The following is a 19382-nucleotide window of genomic DNA, read 5'->3' on the forward strand; positions in this document are numbered from 1 at the left end:
AGATCATGAAACTGAGCTCAATATGTCTGAAATTCAGCCAGCTCAGGAACTACGAGAAACTCCTCTAAAATCAGTGGAAATGCCAAGTGCAATGTAGAGGCTCCAGATTGGATGCAATTACTATTTGCTGAACTTGAATCACATCATAAAGAACTAAACGATAAGATTGAATCCAGTAGTAGTAAAGAACTAAAAAATAGGACAGAGTCTGGTACTAAAGCATTAAGGGATGAAATGACCTCAGAACTGAATAGTTTAAATTATAAAATTGATGCTATTCATCATGATCTGCAAATAAAAGTAGGGCAACAGTTAAATAAACTGCATAGTACTTTCAAAAGCGAAACTGCCAAAGTTCGCAAAGATTTCAAAGACGCAGATGAACTTCTGGAAGGGAGATTGTCAGAAAGAATGGGCAACAAATCCAAACTTTCCTCTAATCGATTTGAAGAAGTAACTAGTAGAGTAAATGCTTGTCAAAGAGATATTAAGAAAGTAAAATCTAGTTGTGAGAAATTATGTGAGGATGTGAACAAAAGATGTACTGACAGAGTGGAAGCAGTAGAAATACAAGTAGAAGAACCAAGTGCTAGTATTACCAACATAGTAAATAGAGTAGCCTCTGGTAGTGCTAGTAATACTATTGTACAGCATGTGATCCAGTTGACGCCCCTTTCATCGGATGTCGTCAATTTTGACGTTCCGATCCAGGCAAACAAGTTCACCCATTAGAGTTCTGGAATGATTTTCAGGATGTTTTGCCAGATGCATGATCTGAGCGAGAGAAATTTTCTATTATAAGAGGTCATTTGTCAGGAGATGCTTTGTGGTGGTCAGCTGACGAAGATGCAAAAATCTTTCTGAATTTCAATCTGCGCTTCTTAATGAGCACTGGTCACACAACAAACAAAACGATGTCTTGAGAGAGTTTTGGAGTGGTAAAATATTTACTCCAGGAGGGGAGTCAGTAAAATAGTTCTCTAGAAAGAGTTCTCACATCCGACATAAAAGATGAAACCGAAAATGATTATTACGGGTCTAGAAGGTAAGCTGCCTTGGTACTGGCAGGAAAGAATCATGTCCGCACCTAGAGATATTGCGGATAGGTTCACTGAATATTTAGAGCGAGTGTAAAGAGTAGCTGCTGCTGAGGAGCTGATGCAAAATAATAACAGATCTTCTAACAATCGTGTAAACAACAGAAATAATGACAGTGGGAACGTGAATGTTCGAAGTGTGGAGGTTCGGAATACAAGGTCTAATTATCAAAATCAAGGCCATAGTAGAGGAAGAGAGGGTAGACAGTCACCACGTTTTCGCAACAGTTATTATGAAGAAAGCGGAAATGTAAATACTGAACTGTTGAGACAAGACGGAGAGCAAAATGCTACCCTATCTGATGCTGTATCAGATGAACATAACAGGCCGCGTGTGGGAAACTAAATCCCGTCCATGAGGAAACTGGCGCTCACAAGGCGGTAACAGTAACACAGCCAGTAACAAAAACACAGATCACAGTCAGCCAACACCCGCAAACAGAAAACAGGGATGATGAAATAGGAACATCTCATAATATAGTTGATAGCATTTTGGATACTTTAGAAAAATGGGTACAAGAAGAGCAAGAAAACGCTATAGATAATAGGGAGGAAGAAATTAACGGGTTTGAGTCTGATATGGACGAAGATGACGTAAAACCTAACATCTTCGACAATGATGGCAATCTGAAGGCTAAAGTTACGGTAGAGGAAGTAGTCAGTTTTGCAGGGTTTTAAAGTGGAGGAGTTGATGAATGAAGGGGGTAGCCATAATAATGAGGTCAAGGAAGCTGACAGCTGTATTGACTTGCCGCAAACGGTAAAAGCTGACGACAGTATTATAGGTAGAAATGTTGCGCAGGAACGCTGTTGCTCAGAGGTAGAGAATAGTTTAGCTGATGTGCAGCAAACGGAAGTGGAAGGAGTCGTCAAGTGCTTTGATTTAAAATTGGTGGACAGGTTGGAAAAGGCAGCTAAATATGTAGAGATTGATGAACCCCAGAATCTAAGTGTGAATGTACTTGCAACTGAACAAAACTTCTTTAACTGGAAACAAATTGAGAAGGATTTATTAGAAGATGCTCATGAGACACCTCTTCAAAGTAAAACAACTCATCTATATATATATATAAAACAAAGTCGGGTTTGTTACAACACTTATAACTCGAGATCTGCTGGACCAATTTTCATGGTTTTTGATTTGTTGGATTTGTCTCCGCCCCGAATAGCAGAATACATCTTAAATATAATGAAAAATTGACGAATAAAAATTTTCATGGTTTTTGATTTGTTGGATTTGTCTCCGCCCCGAATAGCAGAATACATCTTAAAAATAATGAAAAATTGACGAATACTTGAAAAATGCGTTATTTTCCCTAAAAGTTCTTTAGTTTCGGTGCTGTCAAATTTTTTTGTCAAAATCTGTAAGTAATGATTGACATTTATGCATGCGTTCATAAACTATTTAAAATGGATGAATAAACTATTATGTTTTTTTTAATAAAGATTGAAAAATATTACGCGTGCTTTCAGAAATGTGTAATGAATACTTAATCTATATATATAAAAGAAAGTCGTGTTAGTTACACTATTTATAACTGAAGAACGGCTGGACCGATTTGGCTGAAAATTGGTGGAGAGGTAGCTTAGAACCAGGAGACGGGCATAGGATACTTTTTATCCCGTTCGACCGCTATAAAACGTAGTATAACAGAAACGCATCTGGCGTGGAATAACAAAACGCAAATTAGATTTAGTAGTTCAAACGAATGTACCCCTGTTGAACCCCCAACAAAAGAAAGTTTATGATACATTAATGAAGGCAATTGATGATGGAAATAGTGGTTTATATTTCCTGGATGCCCTTGGTGGAACTGGCAAGACATTCCTCATGTCAGTAGTTTTAGCCACTGTTCGTGCGAGATCCAACATTGCGGTTGCAGTTGGTTCTTCCGGAATAGCAGACACATTGTTAGAAAGATGCCGTACGGCTCAGTCAGCATTAAAATTACCGTTAAATCTTCAAGCTATTGAATAACCAACATGTAATATTACAAAAAACTCAGCAGTGGCCGAAGTTTTATCAGCATCCAAGATCTCGGACGAATGCACAACGGCTCATAAACGTGCATTAGAGGCACTTAACCGAACATTGAAAGATCTACGCAATGACTCGAGATGTTTTGGAGGAGCAATGATTTTACTGTCTGGCGAATTCCGCCAAACACTGCCAGTAGTTCCAAGATCAATGGCCGCAGATGAAATAAATGCTTGCCTCAAATCATCGAATCTATGCCGCTTTGTGAAGAAACTTTAACTGACAACAAACATGAGAGTTGCATTGCTTAATGATACATCTGCTGAAGATTTCTTTGAGCAATTGCTGACTATCGGTAATGGTAGAGTACCTGTCGAAGAATCGAGCGGATTGATTTCATTTCCTCATAATTTCTGTAACTTTGTCTCATCGAAAGACGAACTTATCAACAAAGTATTCCCAAACATCATTACTAACTACAAAAGTAATGAATGGTTGAGTGAGCGAGCAATTTTAGCTGCTAAGAATAAAGATGTAGATGACCTAAACTACATAATTCAGAATGAGATCATTGGTAAAATGCATTCATTCAAATCTATTGACTGTGTAACAAATGAAGATGAAGCCACCAACTATCCAATTGAATTTTTAAACTCTTAGGATGTGCCTGACATACCACCGCACAATTTACGCCTAAAAGTTGGCTCCGTAGTAATCATGCTTCGAAACATAAACCAACCAAAACTGTGCAACGGTAAACGTTTTGAGGTAAGTAAATTGATGACCAATGTTATTTACGCGACGATACTGAAAGGAAAATTCGAGGGTGAGGAAGTTCTCATTCAGAGGATCCCGATGGTCCCAACCGATGTGCCGTTTGAGTTGAAAAGACTTCAATTTCCGATCCGTCTTGCATTCGACATGACCATTAACAAATCACAAGGCCAATCCTTGAAAGTTTGTGGTTTAAATCTGGAATATCCATATTTTTCAAATGGTCAATTATATGTGGCATGTTCACGGGTCGGAAGACCATATGCGTTGTTTGTTCTTGCGCCTGATAATAAAACAAAAAATGTCGTGTATCACAAGGTACTGAATTGAAGAGTGGAAGCTATGCACCAAAAAACATAAAGAATCATTAAAATACTTAATTTTTATTTGTCCTAATAAAAAATTGAACTTAACATCCAAAATCTGATTATTTATTGGCTTTAAGGCGGAGCAGAGTTCGCCGGGTCAGCTAGTCCTATTATAAAAACTAACGTCTCAAGAGCAACAGTACGTTGTCTTCTTGACCGTGGCAGCGAAGCAAGTGCTTTGTCTTACATCTACATCTACCTCATCTACATGGATACTCTGCAAATCACATTTAAGTGCCTGGCAGAGGGTTCATCGAACCACCTTCACAATTCTCTATTATTCCAATCTCGTATAGCGCGCGGGAAGAAGGAACACTTATATCTTTCCGTGCGCTCTAATTTCCCTTATTTTATCGTGGTGATCGTTCCTCCCTATGTAGGTCGGTGTCAACAAAATATTTTCGCATTCGGAGGAGAAAGTTGCTGTTTGGAATTTCGTGAGAAGATTCCTTCGCAACGAAAAACGCCTTTCTTTTAATGATTTCCGGCCCAAATCCTGTATCATTTCCGTGACACTCTCTCCTATATTTCGCGATAATACAAAACATGCTGCTTTTCTTTGAACTTTTTCGATGTACTCCGTCAGTCCTATCTGGTAAGGATCCCACACCGCGCAGCAGTATTCTAAAAGAGGACGGACAAGCGTAGTGTAGGTAGTCAGTCTCCTTAGTAGGTCTGTTACATTTTCTAAGTGTCCTGCTAATAAAACGCAGTCTTTGGTTATCCTTCCCCACAACATTTTCTATGTGTTCCATCCAATTTAAGTTGTTCGTAATTGTAATACCTAGGTATTTAGTTGAATTTACGGCTTTTAAATTAGACTGGTTTATCGTGTAACCGAAATTTAACGAGTTCCTTTTAGCACTCATGTCGATGACATCGCACTTTTCGTTATTTAGGGTTAACGACCACTTTTCGCACCATTCCGATATTTCTTCTAAATCGTCTTGCAGTTTGTTTTGATCTTCTGATGACTTTATTAGTCGATAAACGACAGCGTCATCTGCAAACAACCGAAGACGGCTGATCAGATTTTCTCCCAAATCGTTTATATAGATAAGGAACAGCAAAGGGCCTATAACACTACCTTGGGGAACGCCAGAAATCACTTCTGTTTTACTCGATGACTTTCCGTCAATTACTACGAACTGTGACCTCTCTGACAGGCAATCACAAATCCAGTCACATAACTGAGACGATATTCCCTAAGTACGCAATTTAACTAAGAGTCGCTTGTGTGGTACAGTGCCAAAAGCCTTCTGGAAATCCAGAAATACGGAATCGATCTGAAATCCCTTGTCAATAACACTCAATATTTCATGTGAATAAAGAGCTAGTTGTGTTTCACAGGAATGATGTTTTCTTAATCCATGTTGACTGTGTGTCAATAGACCGTTTTCTTCGAGGTAATTTATAATGTTCGAACACAATATATGTTCTAAAATCCTGCTGCATATCGACGTTAACGATATGGGCCTGTAATTTAGTGGATTACTCCTACTACCTTTCTTGAATATTGATGTGACCCGTGCAACTTTCCAGGCTTTAGGTACGGATCTTTCGTCGAGCGAACGGTTGTATATGATTGTTAAGTATGGAACTAATGCATCAGCATACTCCGAAAGGAACCTAATTGGTATACAGTGTGGACCAGAAGACTTGCTTTTATTAATTGATTTAAGTTGCTTCACTACTCCGAGAATATTTACTTCGTTACTCATGTTGGCAGCTGTCCTAAGCATTTTTTGATTCTATTCCTAATAAGAGTGAATTAACTGTCATGAAAGTAAGTGGTTTGAAAATAATAGGTGCTGCTGGGAAAATTTCTAGACCAGTACATCACGATGCTTTGATACCCATTGATACAGGTGACGTGATAATAGATCATCCTTGTTTAATCGTGCTCGGTTTAAGTGTTGAAATGTAAATAGGTACTTATTTCTTAACAAAGTATCAGGGGAGAGTTGATTTCGACCTGAACAATTTAGTTTTAACCTTACCTGACTCTCAGGTAAAAAAAGAGCTTTTTATAGGAAGTTATATAGGCGGTACTAATGAAACCTGGGAGCTGCCTATTAGGGTGATGAAGAATAAGGTATATCCTAGAAGAAATAGAGGCAAAGGTACAGTCAACAAATTAAATTTCTGATAAACAAAGAGCAGAATTAAGGGAAGTATTAACCACGCATCACAATGTATTCTCGAACACACCTGGTGAAGTTAAAGGGTATGAATTCCGTTTGAATATTAAGCCTGGGCAGGTATTTTTCAAGAAACCTCATCAGATTCATGTTTCAAGAAAACAAGCGGTTAAGAAAGAAATTCAACGTAAGTTGGCATGGGGTGTCATTGAGCAAGCATATAGTGAATATAATAATCCTCTTGTTGTTGCACGTAAGCGTAATGGAAGTGTTAGATTAGTACTGGATGCGCGCTGGTTAAATGAATTTGTAATAAGAGAGAGTGACCGTCCCCAGAATGTAGACGAGATAATTCAAAAATTCCGATGAGTTAGGTACCTTACATCTATTGACATAAGTTGTGGGTGCTGGAATTTGCCCCTGGCGAAGAAATCACGCAAATATGCAGCCTTTTTGTATGTAGGAGTGTGCTTCCAGTACAAAGTAGTCCCATTCGGATTCAATATTTCTGTGTGTGCCTTTGTAAGAGTAATGGCTCGTGTATTGTGGCAGGAATTATTAGATCAGGTAACGATTTATGTAGATGATATACTGCTGGCAACTCTCGCATGGGAAGAACATGTCAGGCTACTGGACAGGGTGCTAGAAGCGGTAGAAAAAGGAGGTATGAAATTGGAGTTAGAAAGGACTGAATGTGTGAGGGACAAAATGAAATTCCTTGGCCATGATTCAGCAGGGATGGTATATTACCTGATCCCTCCAAATTAGCAGTCATTGAAAAATTTGAAGCGCCCCAAAATAAAAAGTAACTCAGGCCAATGTTCGGTTTGATCGGATTCTACCGCCGTTTTGTTAAAGATCACTTGTTTAATGCACCTTGTTTACTTAACTTGTTGAAGAAGAATACTCCATGGGTTTGGACTCAAGAGTGCTAATCTGGTTTTGAAGAATTAAAAAAACAGCTTGATAAATAGTTCGCTTTTACACCACCCAGATTTTTCAAAACCTTTTGGCATATCAGTTGATGCAAGTGTTTATTGGATTGCAGTAGAGGTCTGTGAGACGGAAACAGAAAGCAACCAAGAGGTTCATAAAACCATCGCTTTTACGAATCGTTCACTGCAACCTGCTGAGCGAAATTATGGAATTTCTGAATTAGAGGCACTGGCCACCGTGTTTGGTATGCAGAAGTATGAGCATTATTTGTTAGGTTTCAAATGGTTCAAATGGCTCTGAGCATTATGGGACTTAACATCTGAGGTCATCAGTCCCCGAGACTTAGAACCACTTAAACTTAACTAACCTAAGCACATCACACACATCCATGCCCGAGGCAGGATTCGAACCTGCGACATTAGCGATCGCGCAGTTCCAGACTGAAGAGCCTAGAACCGCTCGGCCACTCCGGCCGGCATTTGTTAGGGTACAATGTGATAATCTACACTCCTGGAAATGGAAAAAAGAACACATTGACATTGGTGTGTCAGACCCACCATACTTGCTCCGGACACTGCGAGAGGGCTGTACAAGCAATGATCACACGCACGGCACAGCGGACACACCAGGAACCGCGGTGTTGGTCGTCGAATGGCGCTAGCTGCGCAGCATTTGTGCACCGCCGCCGTCAGTGTCAGCCAGTTTGCCGTGGCATACGGAGCTCCATCGCAGTCTTTAACACTGGTAGCATGCCGGGACAGCGTGGACGTGAACCGTATGTGCAGTTGACGGACTTTGAGCGAGGGCGTATAGTGGGCATGCGGGAGGCCGGGTGGACGTACCGCCGAATTGCTCAACACGTGGGGCGTGAGGTCTCCACAGTACATCGATGTTGTCGCCAGTGGTCGGCGGAAGGCGCACGTGCCCGTCGACCTGGGACCGGACCGCAGCGACGCACGGATGCACGCCAAGACCGTAGGATCCTACGCAGTGCCGTAGGGGACCGCACCGCCACTTCCCAGCAAATTAGGGACACTGTTGCTCCTGGGGTATCGGCGAGGACCATTCGCAACCGTCTCCATGAAGCTGGGCTACGGTCCCGCACACCGTTAGGCCGTCTTCCGCTCACGCCCCAACATCGTGCAGCCCGCCTCCAGTGGTGTCGCGACAGGCGTGAATGGAGGGACGAATGGAGACGTGTCGTCTTCAGCGATGAGAGTCGCTTCTGCCTTGGTGCCAATGATGGTCGTATGCGTGTTTGGCGCCGTGCAGGTGAGCGCCACAATCAGGACTGCATACGACCGAGGCACACAGGGCCAACACCCGGCATCATGGTGTGGGGATTGATCTCCTACACTGGCAGTACACCACTGGTGATCGTCGAGGGGACACTGAATAGTGCACGGTACATCCAAACCGTCATCGAACCCATCGTTCTACCATTCCTAGACCGGCAAGGGAACTTGCTGTTCCAACAGGACAATGCACGTCCGCATGTATCCCGTGCCACCCAACGTGCTCTAGAAGGTGTAAGTCAACTACCCTGGCCAGCAAGATCTCCGGATCTGTCCCCCATTGAGCATGTTTGGGACTGGATGAAGCGTCGTCTCACGCGGTCTGCACGTCCAGCACGAACGCTGGTCCAACTGAGGCGCCAGGTGGAAATGGCATGGCAAGCCGTTCCACAGGACTACATCCAGCATCTCTACGATCGTCTCCATGGGAGAATAGCAGCCTGCATTGCTGTGAAAGGTGGATATACACTGTACTAGTGCCGACATTGTGCATGCTCTGTTGCCTGTGTCTATGTGCCTGTGGTTCTGTCAGTGTGATCATGTGATGTATCTGACCCCAGGAATGTGTCAATAAAGTTTCCCCTTCCTGGCACAATGAATTCACGGTGTTCTTATTTCAATTTCCAGGAGTGTATAGTGATCACAAAGCACTTACGTTTTTAAAAACATGCAAACTGAGATATCCAAGACTAATCGGTTGGGCTATGTACCTTCAGCAGTTCGATCTTGAAATTAATTACATACAAGGAAAGAACAATCTGGTAGCAGATGGGCTATCAAGAAGTACTGAGTTATGCAAGGTATCAGAACGTCCCTTAACAGATAGGGATGAAGTAAATATGTTGGCCATACATAAACTCAGGGAGGAGAGTACCTTGAAGAAAATATTTAAATACTTATGACGGGAGTAGAATGATGATGATCAACTGAGGCTAGTCAAAAGCCAGTTATGAGTCCCTAATTATCCAAAAGTAGCACAATATTACAGTTGACATAAAGGAATTTTATTCCGAAGAAGAAAGTTAGATTCAGCAGAATGGAAAATATGTTTTCCTTCACAACATGTGGATCTGCTGATAGATTACGCGCATCTACGATATGGCCATTATGGGGCCAAGGAATACATTGCTAAATTAAGTGAGAAAGTCATTTTCGATAACATGCATCGTAGAGTAGCAAGAACACTACCATCCTGTGTTATTTGTCAGAAGGTACGTGCAGTAAATAACATAGTGCAGGGAGATATGTACCATGTAGAACCACGTTAACCCCTGGAATTAATGTGCAGCCGATCTTTTTGGACCCCTCCCCACATCTAAAGGAGAATGTACCCATGTTTTTGTGCTGATTGACGGTTTTAGCAAATATGTCAAACTATATGCAATAAAGAGGGCTAATGCCAAAACGCTTGTAGACACGCAAGAAAAGGACTATTTTGTAAACGTTGGCAAGCCAAAGAATCTATTATCAGATAATGGCCCTCAATTTGTATCTGAAAAGGTCGGAATTCTCCATAAAAGGACCTCGGCGTATTTTCCGCAGGGAAATATGAGCGAGAGAGACTGTGTAAAACTTACTGTGCCAGGAAGCATTCGACTTGGGCCGATCATAGTAAAAAGTTTGAAGAAATCATCAATCATCTTAAACACGGTGCCACAGGCTTTGCTCCGTATGAAGTAATGTTTGATCAGGATCCCCATAACATAATTTCTAGGAGGGTTGATTTTCCAGTCCTAACTCAGAGCTCTTTAGATGAAAAGAACGCACAAGCTGGTGCAAACATACGTAAAAGAGCATTGGACAGAAAAAGAAGGCATGACGCAAAAGCTGCCACTACTAGTTTCAGCGTTGGTGAACTAGTATTGGTCAAGACTAAAGAAAAATCTAAGAAAATTTCAGCAGAAACGAAGACGTTTATGCATGTCTATCATGGACCATTCAGGGTAATAAGTAAGCCTCATAAGAACGCATACCGCTTGGAACACTCGAAGAGTAAGAAAGAACAAGGTCTACGAAATATTATAGATCTAAAAGATATTTAAAAATAACAGTAACTAGTTACTGTAGGGAATCTGCCACTCTTTGGCGGATACACGGTTTGGCATATTGAGCGGTCCCAGCTGGATGAAACTTTATTTCTCTTTCAAGTTTCATTCCCTTATTCTGTCCTATCATAGCAAGTAAGGAACATATGTCTTCATGCTGTATGTAGGGTATTAGTTTGTAATGTCTTCCTAGTGAATAAGAATGATTCCCAAAAATGACTATACCCAAATGATGACTTACAAAAAAATGTGACAGGTAGTTTACAGAAGTAAATTCTAAAGGTTAAAATAACAATGGGTAACTTTTGTGCACCAATAATAGAAAACGCATGGCTAAAATAAATAAATAATAAGTAAGATCCATACAAAGGGTTAGTAGCTACGAAAATAGAGACACTTTGTATTAAGAGAAGTTATTGAAGCTGGAAATTCCTAAAATCTGATCCAACATACTCTGCATAAATTAATAATTTTCAGTTGGGAATAAGGTTTTCTGAAGGTAAGAAAGGGTAAGTATGTGGTGCCCCTAGAGGCAAATCAAAGCTTTGTAATACTAATTAAAGGAGCTGTGTGGAAGTGGTGTGAGGATCACACCAAATTTATAAGTAAATAATGAGGTCAGTGGGCTGACAAAGAGAAAAGGGAGAAAGAAGCGTCGAAACATACGTATAAATGAAAATGGGGAGAAACAGGGGAAATTAAGTCAGTAGGCTGACATATATAGTTAAATGGTGGAAAATTGATGAGTAATTTCTATCATGTCTCATAAAAAGGTTTGAGAAACACTTAACCTTGCTTAAGGCAGATGGTCAATTAACTGATAAATATAGCAAACAAAATCCAACAAATGTGTTAAGAAATACAGATCGTAAAGTATTGATATGTTACAATAAAAACAGCTTTCTAATGATGTGTGCAACAAAGCAAAGTGAGTGCTGTCGAATAAATGACTTCTTTAGCATACTAATCCGTATGATAATGAAACCAAATGAAGGTAAAACTTACAAAGGTACTCAGTTTTCTAAGTTAAAGCAACATCTAAAGTAATAAAATGAAACTCAAACTAGCCCAAAAAGTCACTATTTAAGAAAATAAATTCAACTTTAGTGCATAAAAACCATCTTTTATGCAAAAAGAAAAAGATAAATGCAAACTTTGTGATTGAGGCTAAATAATGAAGTAGAATGTCTCGTTCTTTCGGATGTAGCTTGTTGCCAATATTCCTTCTGGTTACTTCTCAGTTATTGGAAGTACTGCAAGAAAATAGAATATAAAATGTGTTTTGTCCTCCCTTAGGTTTAAGTCGAGAACAGAAGCTTAGACTATGTTATCTGCTTCTAACAAGGGAACCTCCCCATCGCACCCCCCTCAGATTTAGTTATAAGTTGGCACAGTGGATAGGCCTTGAAAAACTGAACACAGATCAATTGAGAAAACAGGAAGAAGTTGTGTAGAACTGTGAAAAAATAAGCAAAATATATAAACTGAGTAATTCAAGGAAAGAGAAGGCGCGCCGTGGTCTCGTGGTAACGTGAGCAGATGGGGAACGAAAGATCCTAGGTTCAAATCTTCCATTAAGTGTAAATTTTAATTTTTTATTTTCAGTTTATGTGACAAACTCTTATGTTTTTATCACTTTTTTGGGAGTGATTATCACATCCACAAGAAAACCTAAATCGGGCAAGGTAGAAGAATCTTTTTATCCATTCGCCAAGTGTACAAGTTAGGTGGGTCGACAACATATTCCTGTCATGTGACGCACATGCCGTCACCAGTGTCGTATAGAATATATCAGATGTGTTTTCCTGTGGAGGAATCGGTTGACCTATGACCTTACGATCAAATGTTTTCTGTTCCCGTTGGAGAGGCACGTCCTTTCGTCTACTAATCGCACGGTTTTGCAGTGCGGTTGCAAAACACAGACACTAAACTTATTACAGTGAACAGAGATGTCAATGAACGAACGGACAGATAATAACTATGCAAAAATAAAGAAAGTAAAATCTTCAGTCGAGGGAAGGCTTGAATGAAGAATCTCTCGTTCAGTAGCTGCTCGCGCTACCACGGGACCACGGCGCTTCTAAGCACACTTCGTCCATGATGTTGCTTATGTGGCCCATGGACTACTCAGTTTGTATATTTTGCTTATTTTTTCACAGTTCCACACAACTTCTTCCTGTTTTCTCAATTGATCTGGGTTCGGTTTTTCAAGGCCTATCCACTGTGCCAACTTATAACTAAATCTGAGGGGGGTGCGATGGGGAGGTTCCCTTGTAAGGAACATGGAGGCTTCATGAAAGGCAGCCTAGAAGCTGTAGTGGAAAAGGAAGCAAGGACGATACGACCTTCAGTGAATCATCCCCTCTCCTTTTCGTTATAAAATATAATGGAGAAGTGAATACCCACTTCTACTTCTAATGGTTTAGTGAAAGTGTCGTACGCACGCTCACATTGGTTCCTACGATTGTGATGCAATACGTGAGTACTGAAAAGCGAAAAATTTTGTGTTTCTCTTTCAGGTGAAGACTGAAAAAATTATGAAAAAAATAATTTTGTAACTATCGAAAACTATATTTCATGTTTGTATGTAATTTATGTACATGATTTCTGAAAGTCCATTATGTCATATTTTTCTTTATATATATAGAATTTTGCTAAAAGTCAATTTCATTGAAAAGAGGTCAGTTATAACAACATTCCTTGTTTCTAATACTTAATTTTGTTCAAACATAATTTTTTTCACAAAACTAAATAGGGGATGATGTGGCGAAATAAACGCTGTATCCTTTGAGAGATACAGAGGCGAGTGAGTGTGCTGCTAGAAGCGCCACGCTACCATAATGCGTCTGTGCGTAGCACACCAGTATTGCACCGTAATTAAGAATGAAATTAAAAGTTAAGGTTGCTTTTTCAAACTTCGTCAACATTTGTTTTAACGTAATAATGTTTGAACTGTCAAGTTTCAGAATGATTTGATCAATATTTTTACCTAAATACATCGTTTTAAGAGAAAAATAAGTGGCGCTAAATAATAAAGCTAGGAAGCCAGAGAAATTGGTCATAATGCGAAGATGTATGTCAAAATTAACTGGTACAAGTATCAACGTGATTAAAGCAATAATTTGGTCAGAACTCTCGGTTTTAATAAAAACTGAAGGCGCTAAATATTAGACTTAGAAATGTGAAAATTTTTATGACGCTTTAGATCAACATAAAAATAAAAACTAAGTGACCCCAGTAGGCTACCTCTAATAGTTTTCGAGTAATTTACAGAAAATTAAATTTGGAACAAAAATGTTTTTATTTGCAGTAGAATAAGTATCTGTTATATTAATGCTAGAAAGTTTTGGTTTCAGCATGTGATGAAACCTATTAAATAATACAGCTATAACAAGTTTTAGGGCCTTGATGTTAATAACAACCAACGCAAGGTCACTTAAAGCTGTAGTTCAAAGGTCATGTTCTACTGTCAGTTCCGTTCTAAAAATTCTAGAAGGCAAAGTTTTAATGCAGGCGAGCTAAAACTTTTTCTGTGATTTTAACCAATTTACTACTTACATGCATACAAAAATTACTAAGACTTTAAATTGATTCATAACAATGTTATTAATTATTGTGTGTCCGAAAAGCGGCCGTTTAGAGACTGCTACCGTGTGCATAGGGCGGATGACAGCAGGTGTTCCATTTGCTGTCCGCTGGGCCCACATTTACGAGGGGCAAGACTAGGTTTAACTTCACACCCAGCCATTGAACGATCCGCGTCAGTCAAACGCCGGAGTGCGCGCTGCCTCGGATGACGTCAGAGACAGGCTGTTACAAAACGCTTATTTTCAGTAATAATAGAAAGTGAACTCTCGAGGACTGTTCACTGTCCTGGATCGCTTAGATTTCGCAAAAGTAACTGTTAGTGTGCCGCCCGGAATGTTAACAAATCTGCGTGCCAAGTGGTGACAATTATTTTCCACTTTTGTGGTGAGCATTTATTTTGATTATCAGTAGTCAGGGCGAAAGGAAATTTAGTGGAACTTACCGTAGATGTCTCTGAACTGCTCATAGTGTTGTTTAGGACAGAAAGATTTCCTGTCAGTATGAACATAATAAATATTACAGTGCTGTGCGTGTGAAACCTTACCAAATATATGTATCAATTAGAACTCAAAATCTTCATTTATAATCATAGTCCTGATCCCGCTGAGCAAACAGAGACTAGAAATATTTCTTTCAGTGGGCTGGACAAGATGTTCAAATGTGTGTGAAATCTTATGGGACTTAACTGCTAAGGTCATCAGTCCCTAAGCTTGCACACTACTTAACCTAAATTATCCTAAGGACAAACACACACACCCATGCCCGAGGGAGGACTCGAACCTCCGCCGGGCTGGACAAGAATGTGGAGTTGTAAGACTGGGAACTATGGTCAGTATGTACTCCATCGCTTTCTGGCTGACCACAGAAATAGTTGCCAGGCTCTCGTAAAAGACGGCGAACAATATTTACAATTCCAATTTCCTCCAATAACTTACGATTATTATTATTAATATGAGAACCAACCCGCTGCCCCAGAATACGTTATTCATTATCGTAATCTCCAGCAGTGTCTCAGCTTGGGCGTGGAGCTGGTTAGAATCACCTGGGCTATCTCCTTTAAGCAGTCCCTCTGGTTGAAGGTGTATATTGATTTGAATACGAGTCAGAGAGATTCCACGACGTGTGACTTTGAGAAAGATTTTTAGAAATTAATGAATAATTCATTTTTCGGTAAAACAATGGAGAATTTGAAGGAACGACGTGAAATGTTGATTATAATCGAATGGGACGGGCGTTATGGCGTAAGAAAATGCATTGCGAGACCGAATTTTAAGTGGATAACCATATTCAATAGGGACTTCGTTGCTATGGAGATGGCGGAGACTGTATTAGAGTTTACGAAACTTATTTATGTGGGAATGTGCATACTAGACCTATTCAAACTCCACATGTACCGCTTTCATTATGAGTTTGCGAAAACTCATTTCGCAGATCCTAAACTACTTTATGTGGATACAGAAAGCTTTTTCTATTGGGTGAAGAACTGCGATCCATGTGAAGTAATGAGCACCTTGGTAGTGAATTCGACACGTCTCATACATGGTCAATAATCCTTATGGTATTGTTCCGCAGAACAAGAAGGTTATCCGCCTTATGAAAGACGAGGCGAATGGTTTGCCGATTGTGGAGTTTATAGGTTTACGATAAAAAATGTATGCGTATCGCACATTGGAAGGTGCCACCCAGAGTCGGGCTAAGGGTGTGTGTAGTATGGGATCGAGAGCCCTCTCTGTCGAAGACTATTTGCGGTGCTGGTACAGCAGTGTTCGGGCTGCACCGCAGCCGCCGCATATCGTACGGCAAACCAGTATTCGATCGAGAGGTCACGAGGTCTACACTGTGCTGCAGTCTAAAATCAGCCTGTCGCTTCATGACGATAAAAGGGTCATTTATGATGACGGGACTGAAAACCTCCCATGAGCACACTACTCACTTGTCGCGAGAGAAGGGGTGGGGGACTCTGATTGAGTGAGGGTGAGAGAATGAGTGAGTGACAGAGAGAGGCTGAGAGAGAGAAAGAGAGAGAGAGAGAGAGTCTGCAGAGTGGTAATATGACCCTTTAATCATAGTGGAAGTAATTTTGTGTGTGTGTGTGTGCGTGTGTGTGTGTGTGTGGGGGGGGGGGGGGGGCCTGGGTGAATATTTATGTCTACTATCTACATGTGTAGATACACACACAGACCATTTGTCAGGAAAAAAGATAAGAAGAAAAAATGTATATACATGCACACTATATGTGTGAAAGAAAAAAAAGATTAAGAAGCGTAAACAAGAAATATATTTATATTTGTTAAGAAACCATAAATACAAAAAATTATATATTCATTTGTTCATACATAACTTATGTGAACCCTGTAAATATATATCTATGCACCATGTGCGTCTTGTAAGTGGAATAGTTCTTAGGTTTTCACCTGCCGCTAGCCATCCAAGTCAGATTAATTTTTAAGTGTAAATACATCTATATAGAACACAGTCCATCGGAACTATTATTATTGTATAACCTTTTCTATTGGGACTATTGAAATTAGATTCTAAGTGTGCACAATCCATCAGAATTATTGTAAAAGCTATGGTACTGGGACTGTTCAATTTAGTTGTAGTAAGTATCCCCGCATTAATTCTTGAGTTTCTCCCGGCGTATTTGATAATCAAAATATCCACGGGTATGCTGCCGGTCTATAGTGTCCAACGGGCACAATATTTCGGCGATCAAACATGTCGCCATCATCAGGTGAACTGACGGACTGAGCTCCTGTGAACGTGCCGGCACGGAGATCCGTACGCTATGGCAGCTCAGAGGGAACTGGGTTCGGTCGCGGCGGCGGCCGATTTAAATACCCTCCGCCCGCGGCGCGCTCCCTCCGCCGTCCGCGCCCAGCGCCACGGTCGCGCGGTGGAACAGATTGCGACGGCGTCTGAGATGACGTCGGTGTGATGGCTCTGTCCGCCGTGGTCGTCACAACTATACGTCTGCTCGATTTACTCTTGATTAACCCGATCGCTGGTTCCCAAGCCTTGCTAAGATTATAGCCACAGTCACGGTTTATGAGGTCGTCATTGGTGCGAATTTCGATGGCCTCTCTAACAACGCTGTCCCAGTATCTCGACGTCTGCACCAGAATCCTCGTGCGGTCATCACGCCATGGAGTATGACCGCACGTTGAGTATGACCGCACGAGGATTCTGGTACAGACGTCGAGATACTGGGACAGCGTTGTTAGAGAGGCCATCGAAATTCGCACCAATGACGACCTCATAAACCGTGACTGTGGCTATAATCTTAGCAAGGCTTGGGAACCAGCGATCGGGTTAATCAAGAGTAAATCGAGCAGACGTATAGTTGTGACGACCACGGCGGACAGAGCCATCACACCGACGTCATCTCAGACGCCGTCGCAATCTGTTCCACCGCGCGACCGTGGCGCTGGGCGCGGACGGCGGAGGGAGCGCGCCGCGGGCGGAGGGTATTTAAATCGGCCGCCGCCGCGACCGAACCGAAGACGAGCCGTGGGTGCCGACCGGAGCGGACTGAGAGCCGCACAGCAGCAGTCGTCGAGCGAGCGCAGTGCCCGCGCACCCACCCCACCCCCCACCACCATCGAGGGGGACACAGCAGCCGCCGCTGAACAAAGCGTCAGCCCACGCGGCGACCAGCCGTCTTCTTCATCAACAACGAGAAGGCAGAACAGCGCCATTGCACCTCTTATACCGAGGTGTATTCGAAAAGAGCAATTTTGTCGTGTTTCTCGCAATTTTGTCGTGTCGGTCTGTCTGAGTAATCAGGCAGACAAGCAAAAGTGTCGTGTTCATCTACCTAGCGCAAGCGGGTAGACAAGCAAAATTGTCGATACACCAGCGTCGCACGGCAGCTATTGCTGCCTCCTCCCACCAGAGTAGGGTAATCTCCGTACCAGGGCCGGTGGCGCAGCCCCGATACCCGCGTACGTGTAGATCAGGCCAAATCAGCCCACAGCTACCCTACGGTGTCAACAAGTGGGACTGAGCTGGAACAATCACTGGTGCGACCACACACACCACACACGACCACATCATGAACACTGAAGATCGAGGTGGGACCCCCCACCCCCGATCGCCTCCCCGCGGCACTATCGGCGGAGCAGAAGCGGCTACACCAACGACCGGCAACCGTACGGTGACTTACGTCGTGGAGAATCTTCCCCACGACATCACACAAAAAACGATGGCAGCAAAGATCAACTCATTTGTGGAATACGCTGTCAGGTCAGAGATTAGGTCCCTGAACGTAACAAGAAACGGGAGGGCCTACATCAACTCCACAACTAGAGGGCGGGAGGACTACTTCCAAAGAATCTTCAGACACCATATAGTGTCCTCAGTAACAGTGCGCCCTGAAAAAGTACGCGAACCGAGACAGCCCATGGAAAGGTCTCGAAAGCCACCCCTCAGCGCGGTCATCAAAAAAGTGCCATTAGATGTAGAGGCTAGTGAAGTGATCCACCAACTGCGCGAACAGGGCCTAGATGTAGAGAGGGCTTGGCGTATCACATCAAGGGAGAGGCAAGCACCCACCAGGAACTTTAGAATAATATCGCGTAATCAAGACACTATCGATAGCATACTCACACATGGCGTTGTCATTGATTATGCAAAAAAAGAAGCAGAACCCTCCAAACTTCCTCCACCGCAGCCAGCGCAATGCGGGCAGTGCCTGGGCTTCGACCATTCCACAGCGAACTGCAAGGCCCAGCCAAAGTGTCCGCAGTGCGGAGGCAACCACAAACTTACCCGGTGTGACGTCAAAAACCCGGAAAAGTGTGCGAACTGTGAAGGTGACCACTCGGCCTTATCCTATAAGTGCCCCAAACGACCTAAGATCGCCGAAAAAGAAGAGCTGCGTGCGCCAATTAAAATCATGGACGCACCTACACCCATTCCACCTACAGAAGAACTCCAGCAGGAAATGGTCCTAAAGAATGACTTCCTCCGAATCCTCACTGGGGCACTCGTCAGCCTATTCCAGGACCGGCGAGAAGAAATAGTTAAAACTGTCAATCAGGTGTCGCAGCAAATTTTACACAAAAACATCAAGGCGACCCAGTCAGGAGTCTGCCTCCACATAACAGTGGCAGACAGGGTCAGTCCGGCAACACAACTGGATATAACTACACAACCACA

This window comes from Schistocerca serialis, chromosome 3 (assembly GCF_023864345.2).
Source record: "Schistocerca serialis cubense isolate TAMUIC-IGC-003099 chromosome 3, iqSchSeri2.2, whole genome shotgun sequence".
NCBI classification, from domain to species: Eukaryota; Metazoa; Arthropoda; class Insecta; order Orthoptera; family Acrididae; genus Schistocerca; species Schistocerca serialis.